Genomic DNA, 20,076 nt, shown 5'->3' on the forward strand with positions numbered 1-20,076 from the left:
TTTGCATAATCATTTCCATGTTGAAAAATGCATTTTGAGCTTGTAGATCGGCTATTTCTTAAGTATAAAACAATGTTATTTGTCATATCTGCCCTGCGCAACGTTTGGTTACGAAGTAAAAAAGAAATGTAATTTTTATTCATAACTTTCCAATGACAGAAACACAATTAAATCATTAATCGCAATTATTTGAGTGACAATGAATCGTCAAACAAAATCTCATGAATCGTGACAGCCCTAGGAGTGGGTGGTCAAAAACTAAACTACGGGCATGATGGGTTGAAAGCATTGCAGGAGCAGGAGAACATGGTCAGAACTCCAAGCGGGAGTGGGTGGCAGCTGCACTAATAGGGTTTGGCTGGTGTCCAGTGTAAACACAAGTAAATGTGGACGGCATGCGAGCATAGATGTAATGAAACCTCACTGTTGGTTATCTGGTCAGGTAGGAGAGATAATAAAACAAACAGCAGAGACTAGTCAGACTTAATCCCCTGTCTCAGCCCTCTGCAGAGTCACTGCTGATTCATGCACTCCACACAGTCAACAGAACGCCCTTTCTTTCACCCCCCCCCCCCCCCCCCACCCAACCAACTGATGAAGTCAGCGTGTCACCACTCCCGCGTTTCGAATGGCCAAATCTTTATTCATCAGGCTCACTTGAACACACAAACAATGGCCTTTGTCTGGGACTGGACTGTTCTTTCAGGTCAGGCACTAACAGATCCTTGCCGTCGGGGCAGAAATCTCCACATTCAAACTTTTTGTGTTTTTTTCATAAATGAATACCCTAACTTGATCATACTACAGCGTCACACTAAAGTGTCAAAAGTAGTAGATCTAAAATCTCCCTCATATCAACTCTGGACTCTAACTGCACCTGTTTTTGAATGATGTACTTGTGTGGATGAACTATGGGATTTTCAAGAGTCTTTAGTTGTTCATTTAGTCACTTCCTCTTCAATATTGTGTAAACCTGATAGTGTTACTATATTTTGTGCAGCATTTTATGTTAGTAGTTAAACAACACAGCAGCTTAGACTTTGAAGACGTCACCAAATTAAGCCGTAAGCACAACCTAACCTAATCCCATATCACTGAACGGTTCTATTAACAACAGAAATAGCTTTTCCTATTCTTCTCCCGAGAAAACAGTCAAACACAGTAGCAGGTCATTTGATACGACCCGGTGTCCAAAAGCCTTCTCCCCTACCAGTCAGCATCATTGAAACACTATTCTCTCTGGGGGTTTGAGAAGAACTTACAGAAAACTGTACTATCACTATCACTATCTCTCACTCTCACTCTCACACACGCGCCCACGCACAGTAACCTAACACTTTGCCATGTCTCCCTCCTCTGTGTGTTGAGAAGAGGGTCCGGGCACCTAGGCTCAATGTAGCCTGACAGCACGTTGCGGGTTCGAGTCCAGAAACTTCTGACATTTTTTAATTTCTTTGAACTTTTGGGGGAAATCTATATCGATATGCCCGAAATATGGACGCCAGGTGGTTGGACCAATGTGGTTAACATTGGTAAGAGGAAAAGTAAGACGCGTAGCTGTCCGAACCTCTAGTTTTTAAAAAGTGCTATACAGTACCAATAAGGAGTAGTAGTAATAGTAATGCCTATATAGAAACTAAGTGGATAAATGCAAATAACAGTATAGCTACAACACAAAATTACATCACTTTACTGTAATACAGCCTTTCAACCAAGAAAACACACAACACATGCTATATCACAATATTACCATATCTACAATCCAACATATTGCATAATATTACTGTTTATGTGTATAGGGAAGAGATATCTTGTTACCGATACTTCTTCATACTAGGAGCATAAATCTGTCACTAATTTAACAGGCAAATCACTACTGTTCTGGAAACACAAACAAACATCCTAACACCAGTGCTGATGGATATCGTGTCCTTAACTGTCATTGGACTTTCTGAACTGGTTCTCCCCTGTGAAAACGCCTATCTGCAAATATTTCTTATCAGCTGCTGTATATAAACTATGGCTTCAATTGCTCTTACTCATCAAGCCTTTTTCAATCTGTGTTTTTTCCACACAGGAAGGTGTACCACGCTTTCAAACGGCAGCATCCTGTTCTAGGGGAGTTGGCAATGGGCCCCGCTTGGCACCGGCTGTGTTGCCAGCTGCCTAGCGGGCATTGATCCCAGCACTGACTTACAGCTTCCTGGGTGACTTTGTTTTCAAGCCATTGGAACTTGTCATCATCATGACGCCTGGCTGTGATTGTACTCTCTCTAAACCACTGTTTCCAAAACAGTGGGCCGGGACCCATCTTTGGGTCGCGGACCGATTTGTATGGGTCGCGACTATCTTAATTGTTCCGTTTCCTACATTTGAAATATATATATATATATATATATATATATATATATATATATATATATATATATATATATATATATATATATATATATATATATATATATATATATATATATATATATATATATATATATATATATATATATATATATATATATATATATTTTTTTTTAGGACTTAGTGTTGTCAGATCTAGACACGTGAAAAGAATAAATAGTGAAAGTAATTAAAAGGCGGAGGTATACTAAGTTGGATACTGGCAGTGTGCCCAAGAAATGTGTTGCTGATTAGTCTGGCGGTTTGTGAGATGGTGATTTTATCAATGGCACTGTTAAAATGTTTTGCCATTTTTGACCCAAACCCTAAAGCCAAAAATAGCAGATAATTTGTTTTTTAATGAGTCCGCGACCCACTAAAATAGGTCAGTTTTTTTTTTTACAATGCATCATCTACTGTAGTAGAATGTAGCTCAAGGACTTTACAATGCATCATCTACTGTAATAGAATGTAGCTCAAGGACTTTACAATGCATCATCTACTGTAGTAGAATGTAGCTACAGGACTTACAATGTAACATTATCTACTGTAATAGAATGTAGCTCAAGTACTTTACAATGCATCATCTACTTACAATGCATCATCTACTGTAATAGAATGTAGCTACAGGACTTACAATGCATCATCATCTACTGTAATAGAATGTAGCTACAGGACTTTGCCCCCTGGGGTGATAATGGTGGGTCAGTGTGATTGTATTGCCCTACAATTGGCTGTGAGCCATGAAGGTTAATGGGCCAGAGAGAAAAAAAAGGGGGAAAAAGGAGCTATGTGCAAACTGATTTAAATAATGATGAGCATAAAAACGATATGAATTACAGCTGACCTGTACGCCTTATGGAAATGGTGAAGAAGAGAAGGTCATGTACGCATGACATCCATGGAATCAAGTGCTCTAGAGTGAGTGTGTGTGTGTGTGTGTGTGTGTGTACTCAATGAACGGTGCGTGCGTGCGACTGTGCGTCCATGTGTGTGTGGTATACCAAGGCTGGGTTGGAGTGTGCTGAGGTGAGAGGAGGTGTAGTGTGAGTGTGAGTGTGTAATGTGTAGGAGGCAAAGATCCTGTAAGTACTGCCCTCAGGCCTTCTATCACCAGGCGTGTGTGTGTGTGTGTGTGTGTGTGTGTGTGTGTGTGTGTGTGTGTGTGTGTGTGTGTGTGTGTGTGTGTGTGTGTGTGTGTGTGTGTGTGTGTGTGTGTGTGTGTGTGTGTGTGTGAGAGAAGAGAGAGTAGGAGACAGATGAAACATAACAAGTGAAGACAGGAACAACCTCTGCCACCTCTACGATTCTTTTAGATTTTTTTCTCAGATTTCCATTCCTCCATTTTCATGGTTTTGCTTTCACTCAGAGGACAAAATATCCAATTTCAAAACATTAGTCACCTGCCTTTACAAAACTTGACAAGACATATAAAGGATAATATTAACTTGTACTGTACAACTCCTGTTATAGTGCTCATATGCTGGACATTTTTGACAGCCATTGTAAAGCCTAGTTCGTTCACTCAGTACTTCGTATTACAGTGTCACATTTAGGGATGGGACGATAATCGTTATTACCGTGATAATTGTCCTCCTTTATACACTAGTCTAGATGAATGAATTAGCTTTTGATGAGCTGCAAATTCAGTACCACTTAAACCCAGTGTTGCCAGATTCTGTGAGAGAAACAAGCAACCAGGTCTAGGAAAACCAGCCCAAAATAAGCGACTATGGGCCACATGAGCACTTTAACATATACATCAGCTATTTGAAAATAGCAGATCTACAAGCTCACAACGCGTCGCATCGCGACGCGTTGTGATCGGCTGTGATCGGCTGTCGATCGGCTATTTTTGGCAAACGTTCCCCCCAGAATAGGGATGCTGCCTGGGGGTAGAAGTGGTTAACAAAAGTGGCATTTTAAGTTTTAAGCATTTTTGGATTATCGCGATAATATCGTTAATCACAATAATCGTGATGTGTAATCTTCATATCGTCCAATCACTAGCAGTCACATTGCATTTTTCAGTTGAAAGTCCGATATTATTGGCAGAAGTGACTGCATCATACAGCAAAGTATATAGGCACGTTTGCAGTGGTGTAAAGTAACTAAGTGCATGTACTCATTTTGAGGTAAAATTTGGAATTTTCAATACTTTTACTTCTACACCACTACATCTGAGTAAAATATGATACTTTCACTCCGCTACAATTATTTGAAATCTTTAGTAACTAGTTACTTTGTAAATTTTGATTATTAATACAAAACCTACACTAACCACTTCAGCCCTATATATATATTTACTGATCTGCTATTTTCAAAAGATTTCTATACATTTTGAACTTGTGAAATGGGACATTCTGCACAATGACTACTTTTTACTTTTGGTACTTTAAGTATATTTTGATACCAATACTTTTGTACTTTTACTCAAGTACATTTTGAAAACGGGACGTCCACTTGTAACAGAGTATTATCTACATTGCCGTATTGATACTTTTGAGTAGTTCTTCCATCACTGCCTGTGGTAGGCTACACACATCCCGTCATGTGTTCAGTTTGTACTCACTCTGTGTTCTCCTCGGCCTTTGTTTGTGTTGATAGTGTTTGGTCACACTCTAAGTGTTGCACTTCAGCCTGCCTTGTTCTGATTTGAAAGGCATTGTCCTCTCAGTGATTATGAACATTGTTATTATTAGGCCACTAGAGGTCATTCAGTAGCACCAACATGCGCTGACCACACACACATCAGAGATGTAAGATCCTCTCTCCTGTGCTATAAGATTCATCAAGGTTGGAAGGCCCGGAGGTTTGTGAAAGGGATGTTTTGTGTCTTTTGTTTTACATTTACAGGGTAAAAAAAACGTGTTTGCTGCAATAAAATATATCGACTTTTATGTTAACTATAATCATAAGGATTTTTTTATTGATTTCATATGGGGTAGCCTACTACCCACTTCAGCCACTTGGGGTGTCCCTGTGTATGAAATGGTGACACTGACATCACAAGCTGTTGTGTAATACTGTAATTCTCAGCATTTAACAGAAAACAGCCTACTTCTCTGCCTACTTAAACCAACTGTAGTCCAGTGGTTCTCAACCTGTGGGTTGGGACCCCCAGGGGGGTCCCCGCATGCTTTTGTGGGGGTCCCCAGATGACAGTGAAGTGACAATTTAAGGACTTTTTAATGCCTTAAAAAAAACATTACAGCATAAAAAGTAATCAACAAACTATACTATAAAAACTGGTCAAACATTGGCCAAATTGTCATATTTAATGCCTCAACTCGTACAATTCCAAGTGCTGGTCAGGGTGGGGGGGCTATAGGCTTGTGGTTCAGTATATTAAAAGTTCATAAGCTGATATTTCCACAAAGTTGTGGAACAAAATGCTCCAAGTAGGTTTCACAACAGCCACTTTTGCAGTGACATTTCATGTCACCTGTTTACTGTTTTCTGTAACGCATTACGTATAGCTTATAATAATAAATGACAGTGTGACATCACACAATGACAACAACAGGCATTATAGTCTTAAATTGGCATATTTGCAATGCAAACATTGCTGCTTTTCATGTAAATGTAAAACATGAAATTGTAGGCTACTTTGAGGTATTTTACTTCACTGGAGTATTTCCAATCTTCAATACTTGTACTTCAATACTTGTAATTTCCCCTCGGGGATGATGAATAAAGCATACCTGTCCTACCTACCTACTTCTACTCCACTACATCTCAGAGGCAAATATTGTACTTTTACTCCACCACAATTATTTGAAAACTTTAGTTACTAATTACTTAGCAGATATAAATTATTAAATTATGAAACATACATTTACCACTTTAGCCCTATTTTATACCTAGGCTGTTTGAAAATAGCAGATCTGCAAGCTCACAACACATCGCCAAGCGTTGTGAGCTTGTAGACTTTTAAGTATATTTTGATGCCAATAGTTTTGTAATTTTACTCAAGTAACATTTTGAACACATAGGCCTTTTACTTGTAAAACGAGTATTTTTATAATGTGATATTGCTACTTTTACTTACACATATGTGTGTTACCTCTTAATTTAAACGAGTATTTTATACTTTGGCTATTCAAAAATAGCAGATCTTCAAGCTCGTAGATCTGCTATTTTTGAAAAATCATGAAAATGTGTGTAAATCTTTGATATATATATATTTTTAAGCGAACATTTCTAACTCTAATGTCTGCTGCTGGGGGAACCACATATGTTCAGATGGGGGTCTGCGGCCAAACACATATAATTGAGGCGGTCCTTGACATGAAAAGGTTTGAGCACCACTGATATTACAGCAACATAAGTGTTTCAGGAAAACTGTTAGGATTGAGAAGACATTTTTGTAGAATCGGCCTCAGGTCAAGTAAAAATATCCGAGTACTTTTCTTCCACCACATGTCTGGTTGTCTGCACCTTACCTGTCACTCTCAGCTCTGTCACTCTGCTGTCACAGTCACAGTCACAGTCGCCGCCTCCTCCTCCTCCTCCTCCTCCTCGTGTCCCTGTTGTGTTTGGCTCTCCTGGCAAACTTTCAGCTACAAAGTAGCTTCACTGCGGCACTAATTGTCATCTAGAATAAACTCACCGCCGCGGGTTCATCTCATCCGTCACATGAATAATGTGGGCCAACATTAATAAAACTCTGCCGCTCGTATTATAATTATTAGTAGTAGTAGGCTAGTTGTAATCCTTCTTCACCTGCGCGGTACGCAGTGCAGTCAGTCTGTATCTGTCTGTCTGTCTGTCTGTCTGCTGAGCTGGCCGAGAGTCAATGCGTGCTCTCTCTCGCTCTCTCTCGCTCTCTCTCTCGCCTGTCAACCCACTCTTAAAGAGACATGCACCACTTCACTTTGTGTGCGTTTACATTACAACAGTGTTTCCCAAACGTTTCATTTCTGTCTGCCCTTTGAAGTAAAAATAATTAAAGAAAGAAAAAAGTAACTAAAATCTTTAATTATATTATGTAATACACTTAATAAATACTCCTTTGTTTGCAGTTTTCAAATATTTCAGACCCCACAAAACCATATAGTTTAAAACTCCTGCGTGAGCCCTGCATAATGTGTGTGGCACCGGATTATAGACCCTTAACAGACGACGTCACACTGGCTCCAAACGTCATACTGGCTCCAAATGGAACCCATTCTATCAGGCCTCACTAGCCAACACACAAGAGGAGGTTGAATGAACTGAAACCAGCGCACCCCAAAACAACAGGTTGAGAATTGATTGCATGAAACAATCAACTGTGCGTCCAGTCTCAATGTTGGTAAACAAATAATTGGTCTATGGGTGTACTTTATTATTACAATTATATTTTTTTCTTGAACTCCTTTTTAATTGAGAAACAGGTGTACAGCAGATACATACCCCACAGCACACACTACAGTAATTATCCCATTCCCTCCCTCCACCCCTAACCCACTGACAAACAAATAACTAATACAAAAAATAAAAAAGGAAACAGCATAATAAACCCATAAATAATAATAACAATAACAACGACAAAAACAAAGAAGCAATTCATAATTAGCCTACTATATCCTGAAAATAGCAAACCAATAGCGGGCAAGTAGTAGAAGTAGTACTAATAATGATAATAATAATAATAAACTCTCTCAGACTGCTGATGTTCGTGAAGTGAATAATTGTCATTATAGTGTCAAATATAAGTTTACAGAAAGTATCATCAGTCATTGCCCACTATTGGTTTGCTATTTTCAGCATAGTAGGCTAATAGTAGTACTACTGCTACCTCTACTACTACTAGTGGTGTAAAGTAACTAAGTACATTTACTACTGTACTTAAGTACACTTTTGAGGAATTGTTACTTTAATGGAGTATTTCCCATTTCCAATACTTTTACTTCTACTCCACTACATCTCAGAAGCAAATATTGCTTTTACTCTTTGACAACTAGTTATAGTTACTTTGCTTATTTCGATTATTATCACATAACATACATTGACCACTTCAACCTTATACATTTCGGCCATTTGAAAATAGCCAATCTACAAGCTCACATCGCAAAGATCTGCTATTTTCAAAAGATTTTTTATACATGTTGAACTTGTGAAATGGGAAATGTGAATCCACACAATGAGTACTTAAACTTTTGGTACTTTAAAGGAGGAGTTCACCCAAAAAATGATTTATTTTCTATCAATTGCACACCCCATGAAGCCTTGAATCCATGGATTTATTTGTGTTTTTGTCGCATTCCTAAGCCAATAATTTGATGCCCGGGTGTATTACCGGATACATTAGCCGGTAGGAGACAGGAATCAAATTATTAGCTTAGGAATGCGACAAAAACACAAATAAATCCATGGATTCAAGGCTTCATGGGGTGTGCAATTGATAGAAAATAAGTCATTTTTTGGGAGAACTACTCCTTTAAGTACATTTTGATGCCAATACTTTTGTACTTTTACTCAAATCAATTGTGATTACCGGACTTTTACTTGTAACAGTATTTTTACACTGCAGTAGTGATACTTTTACTTAAGTAAAAAATTTGAGTACTTTTTCCATCATTCACTACTACTACCTTATGCAAAGGGTAGATTGCAAGTCAAGGTCCTTTCATTAAGGTGTGCTGCGCCACCTTGTGGCTTAACACTGTCATTACATCACTGTTGGACATGTGAGGTTTCCACCCGACAGAGAAGATTATGTTTTATGTATACTACTTATTTTCTTTTTCATAGAATTGACCACACAAATGTGCCGGTGTGTTTCATTGCATGGCGTTATCTTATCTTCCAAAAACAATGTTGCCCAAATTTGTTTGGCGGTTGGTTGGTGGTTACTTATGGGCATTTATTTTTTTGGACAGACTGAAATCCGTTCTTCTGTTAAATATTATTTAAATGGTCCTGCGGCTCACTGTATTTGTAATAGATGCGACAGCTTTTATTCTTTTACACTGGGGTTTATATTTTGGTTCCTTTAGTTTGGGAACAGGGTCTTGATAACCAGCAAGTTCTATATCAGATGCGTTTCTCTGTTCAGTCTACATTGTGAGGAGAGGGCGGCTTCTGCCAACCCCTGGTGTTGATGTAATGACAAGATTAAACCACAAGATGGAGCAGTAAAACTTACATGTGTTTGTTTATTAAAGAGTCAAAGGGTGGAGGGCCTTATTTTTCTTACATTCATTAGGTTTCATTTAAAATGTCCCTCTGAGACATCAAATTCTCACAAATAGTATTTGTGCAAATCTTCTCATAAATATTGTGGGTTTTAAATGTAATCTGAAATGTAACCTCCAGGGGCAGACCTTCCTTAATCAAAACAACTTTTGGTTCTAGCAAAACAGCAGGCAGACAACTATGAAAAGCATCAGAAATAATATAGTCACTATAACTATATGATTTGAACATAAGTGTTGATCATCATATACATTACAAATGTACATCCTCCCAAGAACTCCAAAAATGATGCAGTTTAACAGAAAAGGCACAGGTAAAGCCCCTTTAACAAGAGAGTGGAACAAAAGAGCTGAAAAGGACTTTCATAATGAATAATCACACAATAAAAACCCTAAGAAATAAAACTCATTTTTGTATTGATTGTAATAGATCATTTTCTGCTTGGACTCCAGTGGCCCTACATCTTTTTGTAACATCTTGCAAGAAAAGGGACACATTCCAATCCAAACGCTCTGATCAGTTTTTTAAAAATATGACTTAACCACTTAAACCCTATATACTCAGGTGACCGGAATCCCTCAGGGATCTATACTAGGCCCCCTCCTGTTTTTCCTCAACAAAAAATATCTTCGGTAATGAAAAATGGCCGATCTACAAGCTCTCTACGTGCCGTGCACCAAGAGACCAGTACTGAAGACACAGGCCAAAAGTGTTCATGTAAAGAGGCAGCGTAGTGTATAAATATGTGCTTCTCTCAGATCAGTCCCATTATCTAACAGCTTAGATGAACGTGCGAGGACCTGGCCGCTGATAAGTGTGTCCAGCACTGGCTGTCGGTCGGCACGTACGCTTCGGTTAGCAGATGCTGCTTTTGTCATTTCGACAGTATAACTGTCATAATTATGGAAGACACTGCTCCCGATAATTATAGGTTTTCTTTAAAAAAGGTGTTGAAAAATACCATTTTATAGTGATCCCTGTCACTGATAAATAAACTAATAAATAGACGTACGTCCGTTTTTTCTTTTTTCATTCGTTTCAGTGCCACGTGGTAAAGACCTTCCTCCACACACCCCCGTTTTTTTTCCAGAGGCTGGAAGAGGTTTGATCTCGTTGTCAGCAGGTTGGCTGTCGCAGGCGACTCGGCAAGATAAATCACGTTCGGGGCGGGATGAACGAGCGCCACCTACTGTATGGTGTGAGTCGGTCAGTGTCTGTTCTTGCGTTAAGAGATCAATTGAGCACCGTCGGGAGACTTTACATAGTAGTACTAAGTAACAGCAGATTGTCTCATTTGAGGGTACTTTGCAGGCATACTCTGTCAATAACACTACCTCAGAATACGTTTCAGTCCCCTTAACAATGTCAGAATCTCTTGACAATGCCTCTAGCAGCAATTTACAGCCAGGGGTGAAAGTGGCTGAGTTTTCTTGCCGGAACTGTGAGGACGCGCGGCGAAGCCGCGCGGCCGGGGGAGTGCGTTCTGGGCGGATTGGGTCCGTTTTTTTCGCGGTTCTGGGCGGATTGGGTTCGTTTTTTTTTCCAGTTTTTGGTTTCTTTATTTTGGTTTTAGGGTTAGGATTAGGAGTTAGGTTAGGGTTATGTTATTTAATTCATATTTTTGCCTGATTTTACCAATTTATTATCACAAAAAACAATTTCTGCCTAATAAAATATTCAAACAAAATGGGTTTATACTAATGTAAAAAATGTATCCCTTTAGCCCTATTTTATACCTAGGCTATTTGAAAATAGCCGATCTACAAGCTCCACAAGCTTGTAGATTTGCTATTTTCAAACATTTTAGTAGTTTTACTTTTGGTACTTTAAGTACATTTTGATACCAATACTTTTGTACTTTCACTCAAGTAAATTTTCAATTCCAAACTTTTAACAGAGTGCTTTACATACATACATTGCAGTATTGATACTTTTACTTAAGTAATTGAGTACTTTTCCCACCACTGTACCTGGGCGTTGTTGTTCTACAAACTTTGTTTTTAACCACATTGTCAGCTTCTTCAACTCTGTCTTCTTTTCTCTTAAACATCTCAGTTAGTTTTCGTTGCATTGTGCTTCATTTATTTTTAAAATTGCATTCTTCATCAAAACAGTGTTTATTTCCCCTCGCGTTTCTTTTCTTTTCTTTTTTTCTCCAGAAAAGACGTGTTGATACTGTTGAACCAATCAGAACTAACTATGCTAGTCTATGGAAGTCCATAGGTCCAAAAATTAAATAATAAATACCACAATGAAATAAATAATAAACACAATGATATAAATACAAAATACAATTAAATAAATACAAAATACAATTAAATAAATAAATGTATTTATTTATTGTGTATTTTTTTATATATCATTGGGTTTTCTATTTATTTCTTTGTGGTTCTTATTTATTTCATTGTAACTTTTAATGTCAACCTATATATATTACATGATGCCACTTTTAGCTATTTAATCAAGTCCATTGGTCCAAAAATTAAAAAATAAATATCGCAATGAAATTAATAAAATCCACAATGATATAAATAAAAATACAAATAAATAAATAAAAAATACAATTAAATAAATAAATGTATTTATTTATTCTGTAATGTTTTTTATTTTATTGCGTTTTATATTTATTTCATTGTGACTTTTAATGTCAACCTATATATATTACATGTTGCCACTTTTAGCTATTTCATAAGGTACATTGGTCCAAAAATGTTATAACAAATACCACAATGAAATATATAAAAAACATCATGATATAAATAAAAAATGCAAATAAATAAATAAATACATTTATTTATTTTTTAGTGTTTTTCATTTAATTGTGCTTTTTATTTATTTATTTTGGTATTTATTAAATGGGTTTTTTATTTCATGCTGTCTTTTCAAAAGAATGGCTTCCATTTACCCAATCATGGATTTCATGCTGTCTTTTCAAAAGAATGGCTTCCATTTACCCAATCATGGTTTGACATCGCCGTCTGTCAATCAACAGGAACGGGGCGGGACCATAGGGCGGGACCTATTTGCTGATTGGGTAATCCCTGGCTCTGGATTACTTTGGTCTGTCTGTAAAACTGAAGCCAGCTCCGCCATTTTTAAATCCCACTGAATATCACTAGTGTTTTTATCTGTAGATAAAGTAGGCCTATTATAATCGATTTGTAGTAAAAGTTATGGCATATGTGAATGAGAATGACTTGAGGGATGTGATGTTTACTTTAGATTAGATAGTTGTTGTTTTTTTCGCGGACCCCCCGAGGACCCCCCCGCGATTTCCTCCCTCACTAAAATGATAGCCTACTTACTTGTTAATGTTTTTTTTTCTTCACACATTTGGGAGAGAGAGAGAGAGAGAGAGAGAGAGAGAGAGAGAGAGAGAGAGAGAGAGAGAGAGAGAGAGAGAGAGAGAGAGAGAGAGAGAGAGAGAGAGAGAGAGAGAGAGAGAGAGAATAAGGTGTCAACGAGGTGGCAGTGTAAATGGCTCTTACAATTTAAATTTTAAATAAGGCTACAATGACCAGTTACAGATACACTTCATCCACCTGAAAGGTGAGAATAGTTGCTAGGCTACTATACTTTTTGGGAGGGATGTTCAGCAATAAAAATGACCAAAAAAATGACAGTATCAGTATGCTCAGGTTTAAAAACGTGACAGTGCTTACAGACAAATTATATGCTCGGCTTGATTAATAAGCTAAATTGAAAAAAGAAAGAAAAAAACAGATTACAGGACAACAATATCAGATATCCCCATCATGCAAGAATAAAGACAGTAAACTCAAATAGCATTCAATGTGGGTTAATAATGAAAAAATATGTAATCAGTTACTTCAACTTGATTATATGCAAGTATAAAGACCGTAAAACTATATATACATTGGGGGTGGTTAATAAGGAAGAATACAAATGAATATTTGATGGGGCGCTGGGTCCGCGGAAGTTTACAAAATTGTGGAGGGGGCCCTTTGGTCCTATAAGGATGGGGACCCTTGAGACCCTTGAGACACGTGATAGGTATGTGTAAATATGTAGATAATTTGTTTACTTGATTGATCTCCTTTCCCCCTTGCACCCCACCCCCCTTCTTTTTCTTCCCTTATAAATTATTTTTTTCTATGGAAATAATATGATGGGAACTATGCACAAAAACAAATTTCACCCACTTTTTAAACCTGTGATGTGACAATAAAGCTGATTATCACGTACCTGAGATAAGATATAATGTCATGTAAGCAGAGACAAACAGTTCACACAAATTCCCACTGCAAATGAAAGAGGTGCCTCTTTTTCCAGTGTACAGATTGTCTATCAGTGATATATATTAATGTATTCGGCTGTTTGCTTGCTTACAACAATAATATCTATCTCTTCCTATGACATAGCTGTCCTGTGGTTGCAAAACAAACCACACTAGACCCCAGGGTTCTCACAGACATTACTAATTTACCCTCAGAAAAGAAAACAATTATGTATAACAAAACATTTTAAAACATAAAATAAAGACAAAAACAAACCATATATATCTGGATACCCTCTGAACCTGCTTATTTTCTTTGGTTACCAACTTTTCATTTTATTTTTTAAAAAGCTTTTCAGAGGGGAGAGACATTACATCACATCACTATGTATGGGCAAACAGTTCACACAACATCACACACTATCATAAAAAAGCATATATTTTCAGTACATTGTACATAGATCAGTCAGTGATCATTAATGTATTCATGTACTCTATAGTTTGCCTGCTAGAAATAGGGACATTCTCTTCCTCTGATCTGGTGGTCATGTGATTGTAAAACAACCCAGGCCGCTTCTTAACCCCTTCACCAGACCCCCGGGTTCGCATAGGCATTAAAGGAAAGGAACACCCACGATGTATATATAAAACAATATTTTTTAAATAATACAATTAAATGAAATGAAAACCAAAACAAATCATAATTATGTTGTTGGATACCCTCTAATTCTGCTTATGGAAAAAAAAACTGGGGAAAAAAGAAAATAAAGTAAAAACAAACATGCTTGAACCTCCTTATTGAACATTCAATTTAAAATGTTCATTCTCTGATACCGATATACAGGTGTTCAACCTGGAGTACAGATTTAACCTTCAGGGCCGCTGTAAGTAATGTTTAACACTGGCATTCTCTATCTCAAGGGTCCCCATCCTTATAGGACCAAAGGACCCCCTCCACAATTTTGTAAACTTCCGCGGACCCAGCGCCCCATCAAATATTCATTTGTATTCTTCCTTATTAACCACCCCCAATGTATATATAGTTTTACGGTCTTTATACTTGCATATAATCAAGTTGAAGTAACTGATTACATATTTTTTCATTATTAACCCACATTGAATGCTATTTGAGTTTACTGTCTTTATTCTTGCATGATGGGGATATCTGATATTGTTGTCCTGTAATCTGTTTTTTTCTTTCTTTTTTCAATTTAGCTTATTAATCAAGCCGAGCATATAATTTGTCTGTAAGCACTGTCACGTTTTTAAACCTGAGCATACTGATACTGTCATTTTTTTGGTCATTTTTATTGCTGAACATCCCTCCCAAAAAGTATAGTAGCCTAGCAACTATTCGCACCTTTCAGGTGGATGAAGTGTATCTGTAACTGGTCATTGTAGCCTTATTTAAATTGTAAGAGCCATTTACACTGCTGACCACCTCGTTGACACCTTATTGTGGCAACTTCTCTCTCTCTCTCTCTCTCTCTCTCTCTCTCTCTCTCTCTCTCTCTCTCTCTCTCTCTCTCTCTCTCTCTCTCTGATCTATTTACCAAATGTGTGAAGAAAAAAAAACATTAACAAGTAAGTAGGCTATCATTTTAGTGAGGGAGGAAATCGCGGGGGGGTCCTCGGGGGGTCCGCGAAAAAAACAACAACTATCTAATCTAAAGTAAACATCACATCCCTCAAGTCATTGTCATTCACATATGCCATAACTTTTACTACAAATCGATTATAATAGGCCTACTTTATCTACAGATAAAAACACTAGTGATATTCAGTGGGATTTAAAAATGGCGGAGCTGGCTTCAGTTTTACAGACAGACCAAAATAATCCAGAGCCAGGGATTACCCAATCAGCAAATAGGTCCCGCCCTATGGTCCCGCCCAGTTCCTGTTGATTGACAGACGGCGATGTCAAACCATGATTGGGTAAATGGAAGCCATTCTTTTGAAAAGACAGCATGAAATCCATGATTGGGTAAATGGAAGCCATTCTTTTGAAAAGACAGCATGAAATAAAAAACCCATTTAATAAATACCAAAATAAATAAATAAAAAGCACAATTAAATGAAAAACACTAAAAAATAAATAAATGTATTTATTTATTTATTTGCATTTTTTATTTATATCATGATGTTTTTTATATATTTCATTGTGGTATTTGTTATAACATTTTTGGACCAATGTACCTTATGAAATAGCTAAAAGTGGCAACATGTAATATATATAGGTTGACATTAAAAGTCACAATGAAATAAATATAAAACGCAATAAAATAAAAAAACATTACAGAATAAATAAATACATTTATTTATTTAATTGTATTTTTTATTTATTTATTTGTATTTTTATTTATATCATTGTGGATTTTATTAATTTCATTGCGATATTTATTTTTTAATTTTTGGACCAATGGACTTGATTAAATAGCTAAAAGTGGCATCATGTAATATATATAGGTTGACATTAAAAGTTACAATGAAATAAATAAGAACCACAAAGAAATAAATAGAAAACCCAATGATATATAAAAAAATACACAATAAATAAATACATTTATTTATTTAATTGTATTTTGTATTTATTTAATTGTATTTTGTATTTATATCATTGTGTTTATTATTTATTTCATTGTGGTATTTATTATTTAATTTTTGGACCTATGGACTTCCATACTAGTCTGTCAGCCAACCAGAAACATGTTTTGAACGTTGGTGGGATTTAATTCGTCGTAAAGCCCGCCTTATTTATCCGGTAATTTGCACATACACACATAGGCACGGACAACGGCCGTTTCCGTATCCGTTTTATACCGGATCTCCAAGCTGCAAAGTGAATTGATCCCAGTCCCAGTTTCGTTTCGCTGGGGAGAAGAGGAGACGCTTCTCCTCTCGGCTCCGTAAAATAAATAAACACCGTAAAAATAGCACGGATTAAGCTGACACAAACACACAGTGGAACAATTCAAAAGCACTTTATTAGAAAATGTAATAATTGTGTATGTTAATCTGACGTTAGTAGATTATGTTTTCTTCTTGAACATGGCCATGGGTCTGTGGCAGGTTATTTAATATGGGATTTTCACAACTACCTTCGAATTTTTCTTAACGGAACGGCGTTCCGGGACCAAATCTTTTACCGGAACGCCGTTCCGGACCGTGCCGGCCCACTTTCACCCCTGTTTACAGCACAAATAACACAATTCTAGCTGCCAGTTCAATCCAATGTGAGGCTTCAGCAGTGGAAGTAACAGCTGCAACTGCTTAAAGATGCAGTGCAGTGACATTTTCGGTCATTTTATTTTGAAAGTTCAGTCTGAAACGTCGTCTCAACCGACTCTAAACCAATCAGAAGGTCCCATCCCTTCAGGCTATGGGACGTTGGAATCTCAATCACTTCAGCCGTGCGCAACACGGCTAGTGTTTGTTTACAAGTGAGAGAGAGACGGCCAGTGAAGCACGTTTGCTACTACCTGGCTTATTTCTAACCTATAATGTTTTCAGATACATATTTTAGTGTGCAGATTAAGTTTAAAATGAGTAATACACCGTCTGGATGTCATCTTCAATGAGATTCAAAACGGAGTAATGTAGCTCTGTAATTAAAATCAGCTGTGTTTGAAGAACATGCAGTTATGTGAATCAAACAGGTGCATGTAATCAAGATTCATTTATATTCATGAAAGCTGCGTTATGTCATCACGCAGCACGTTTTCGTTTACAGGAAGTAATTAAGATTGGCTTTTTAGGGACTTTAGATATATAAAAATAATTTTTTTTTTTTCAATTGCATCTATATATTTTTCATTTCACTACACCTTTAACCCATTTAGACCTGAGGCCGATTCAAAAAACGTCTTCTAAAACCTAACCATAGTTTTCTGAAAACGTTCAAATTCTTACTAAAAAAAATAATAATAATGTAGTTACTATATTGTAGCAACAACTAATGAGACAGAGGTGGCATCCGGATTGAAAGGTATAACAACGTATAGGTAGCAACAGGTCTCAATGGGTGTTAAGAGATTATGATGAATAATCATCCATTTCACTACATTCAGCACTTTCTTCGTGGTCTGTAAGACCAAACAAAGTAGTGCTGCCAGGTAATTTGGCCATGTGTAAGGTAGTTGTTACTAGCACCAAAGTATGTGAGGTGTGATATTGAATACCATATGTAAAAATTGTAAGACACTGCAAAGTGCGCAAATGTACTGGCCTTTTGATAACATATATTTTTCCAACAAGTCACGAATGTCTTACTTATTGGCGCTCGACTTGCATTATCTTGATTTATTTTATCATTATTATTTTAAATTCCTGAAAGTTCCCTATACCTGCAGTTTGTCATGGTCAACGTGACTTAGTGTGTTTTTCAAACTGACAGTTGTATTAGGTCAGCTAAACCATGGGACAGGCAGAATCAGGGAGGTGAAATCCACTGCAAAGTGCGCAAATGTACTGGCCTTTCGATAACAATCCCCCCAAACAATTGAGGTAGCTTTTGTCTTGAAAAGGCAGCTGAACTGCTTTCTGCAGAATTTCAGAGAAGGGTGCTTCGTAGTACATTACAGTGGAGTGTATATAAGAGAGGGGCGATAACTGTAACATTACGATATTTTGTAACATCTAATCTATTTTTGGAACACTGCGACTAATTCATATATTATTTTTTTAAGTTACCAAAAGTTCCCTACACCTGCAGTTCATTATTGTCATCAACGTGGTTACTGACAGTAGTTGTGTTGTTAGGTGGGCCAAACCATGGACGAGGCAGAATTACAAGCCAAATTTATACTTTGGTTGCGCGCCGGCGTCACACAGCGAAATGAGTCGATCTACAAGGTCACAACGCATCAAATCACGATGCGTTGTGAGATTGTAGATCCGCTATCTTTCTGTGCGCGACAACCGGCGCGCAACCAATTGTAACAGGCCCTTTTTAGACTTCGTTATCCAGAGACCAGATGTCCCCTGCCAGTGCGTTGGCACATCCCTGAATGGTCCAGGTGGCCAGGGCAAACTGCTCGCGGAACAGGTTGGCGTCGGCCGTGTTGTCGAGCTTGAGGACTTCCAGGTGTTCCAACAGACCCTTCAGTGTGTGGGGGCCCGAGCCAATCAGGATGTGGCGGAACGGACTGCTTGTGGGAGACACGTATGGCGACAGCAAGCTCTTCTCCACCTATGGGAACGGAGAGGAACCTTTGAGTGGACAAAGACACATACCACCTACTGTATACATACAGACACCCTCACTTGTCCTAGCCTGGTAAAGGTTGCGTGGCGCTGTTCCGACGCCCCGCGGGTCCGACAGCCGGAATCTGGGCTCAAAACGGCTGGAAAAAGAGCAGATCCACAAGCCTGTAAAAGGCTGTTGTCTTGGGGCGCAATACCGCCGGCGTCCACAAGGCGGCGCCTCCCGGGGCGGGTAGAGCGGGCGAGTGTGCACCCGGCACTGTGCCGTGAGGCAATGGGCTCCCTGGCCCCTGGCCTGTGTGAAGGGGAGAGCCAGGGAGAAGGGCCGACTGGTGCCATCTCGTAGGTAGGGAGCATGCCCAGGAAGAGGCCTCCTCCTGGGGCAGCGATGGGCCACGGAGCGCCCAAAATCCTGGTTCTAAAAAAAAAAATCGAAAATGTTTCTAAGTCCAGGGCTCCCTCGAGCAGGTGGGCCTCTGTCTTCTTGCCTCAAGGAAGTTTCCTGGAGGTGCCTGGAAGGCCGACCCGTGCCATCGGGTAGTTATGCCCAGGACAGAGGCACCTGTCTGGGGCAGCGATGGCGACACGGACCGCCCAAAATCCTGGTTCTCCCAAAACATTCGAAAATGTTTCTAAGTGTCTGCATGGGCTCCAGAGGTCCCCAGGGACCCCCTGGAGGACCCCCGGCCGAAAATCTCAACTTTTTTCGGGCTTGTCGATCTGCGCTTTTTCGGGCCAAAACGGCCGGTACCGACCGGGCCGTGGGTCACCCGGGGCCGGCGGAGGGCTCGTTGGATCTGGGGCGGGGGTGCGCACGCGTCGGTGCCCCCCCCGGGTCCCATGGATGCCGCCCGGGGCAACTGCGGCCGAAAAACCCTGGAACTTTTCCATCTGGAGCTGGAAAAGTTGAAAATATTTGTAAGTCCAGAGCTCCCAAGAAGCTCTGGGCTTCAGGCCTCTCCCCTGCTTGAAATTTCGCATGGGGGGAGAGTGGCCACTTGTACCATCTCGTAGGTAGGGACCATACCTACCCAGGAAGAGGCACCTTCCTGGGGTAG

General features: G+C 38.7%; 1 protein-coding gene across 1 annotated transcript in view; it reads right to left on the reverse strand.

Annotated features, from left to right (window-relative positions):
• The window catches only part of LOC308094463 (activated CDC42 kinase 1-like), a 146,036-nt gene extending 138,969 nt beyond the window's left edge, over window positions 1-7,067 (reverse strand). The window contains exon 1 of the mRNA XM_080441128.1: window positions 6,843-7,067. The gene's annotated coding sequence lies outside the window, so the exon portion shown is untranslated. The remainder of the gene's footprint in view (window positions 1-6,842) is intronic.
• Between the last annotated feature and the right edge of the window lie 13,009 nt (window positions 7,068-20,076).

The sequence above is a fragment of the Gymnoscopelus braueri genome (genome assembly GCF_963280865.1).
Source record: "Gymnoscopelus braueri genome assembly, chromosome: 10".
NCBI classification, from domain to species: Eukaryota; Metazoa; Chordata; class Actinopteri; order Myctophiformes; family Myctophidae; genus Gymnoscopelus; species Gymnoscopelus braueri.